At 65.4% G+C, this 1,050-nt stretch overlaps 1 protein-coding gene across 1 annotated transcript in view; it reads right to left on the minus strand.

Moving 5' to 3' along the window:
* The window catches only part of NFKBID (NFKB inhibitor delta), a 7,723-nt gene extending 6,880 nt beyond the window's left edge, over window positions 1-843 (minus strand). The window contains exon 1 of the mRNA XM_007471014.1: window positions 630-843. The gene's annotated coding sequence lies outside the window, so the exon portion shown is untranslated. The remainder of the gene's footprint in view (window positions 1-629) is intronic.
* Between the last annotated feature and the right edge of the window lie 207 nt (window positions 844-1,050).

Below are 1,050 nucleotides of genomic sequence, written 5' to 3' on the forward strand. Positions count from 1 at the left end.
CTTGGCTGATTTCAAACAACGCCCCCAAGGGCTCGATCCAGCCTCTTTTTCTACAGCATGGAGTCCGGGTCTCCAGCCCCCTCCTCCCAGGACCCAGGCAGGAGTCGGGGCTCCCAGCGCTTTCACCCCCGGGACCTAGGATTCAGGATCAACAGCCCTTACCGCCCACCCCCACGCCCCCCCAACCCCGGGACTCAAGAGTCCAGAATCCCAGCCGCTCCGGGATCACAGCCCAGGAGTCTGGACTCTCCGCCCCCTCCAAACACCGGGTACCCTCACTCTCAGCTTGATGCTTCACCCCTGACTCTTTTTTTTTTTTTTTTTTTTGCTGTACGCGGGCCTCTCACTGTCGTGTCCTCTCCCGTTGCGGAGCACAGGCTCCGGACGCGCAGGCTCAGCGGCCATGGCCCACGGGCCCAGCCGCTCCGCGGCATGTGGGATCTTCCCGGACCGGGGCACGAACCCGTGTCCCCTGCATCGGCAGGCGGACTCTCAACCACTGCGCTACCAGGGAAGCCCACACCCCTCACTCTTGATGCTCCAGCTCCGTCCCTCAGAGCCTCAAGAGTCCGTCCCCCAGCCCCTCTTTTAGGGGCCGAGCGTGCCTCACCTCCCCGCCCCTCCATTACCTCGGGGATTCCGTGGTGCGGATTGTGGGGCCCCAGGGCCCCGGCCTCGGCGCTGCGCCAGCCTCGCTGTTTCCCCGCGGAGCCGCCGCCGGGTCCCCGATCTTGGGTCGGGTCCCCCCGCGACTTTTTAAACAGCTTCTGGCACCGCCCAGTCGTGGGGCGGGCCCCGCCCCCGCCCACAAGCCCGGGAGTCCCCGCGTTGCGCTCGAGCAAACTTGGTGTCTAAATGGGCGGGGCTGACTTTAAGAGCCCGACTCCTAAGTCTCCCCGGAAACAGGGATTGGGAACCCCGTGTTTGGTCTGAGGGAGAAGGGGCCTGAGGTAGCGGACTCCTGAAAGAGAAGGGAACTGGGGACCTGGACTTTTGTCCAGGGGGGTGTTGGAGGCCTTGACTCCCAGGCCCTGGGCTGGCCGACGGGCG

The sequence above is a fragment of the Lipotes vexillifer genome, unplaced genomic scaffold (genome assembly GCF_000442215.2).
Source record: "Lipotes vexillifer unplaced genomic scaffold, Lipotes_vexillifer_v1.1 scaffold182, whole genome shotgun sequence".
In the NCBI taxonomy this organism is placed as follows: domain Eukaryota; kingdom Metazoa; phylum Chordata; class Mammalia; order Artiodactyla; family Lipotidae; genus Lipotes; species Lipotes vexillifer.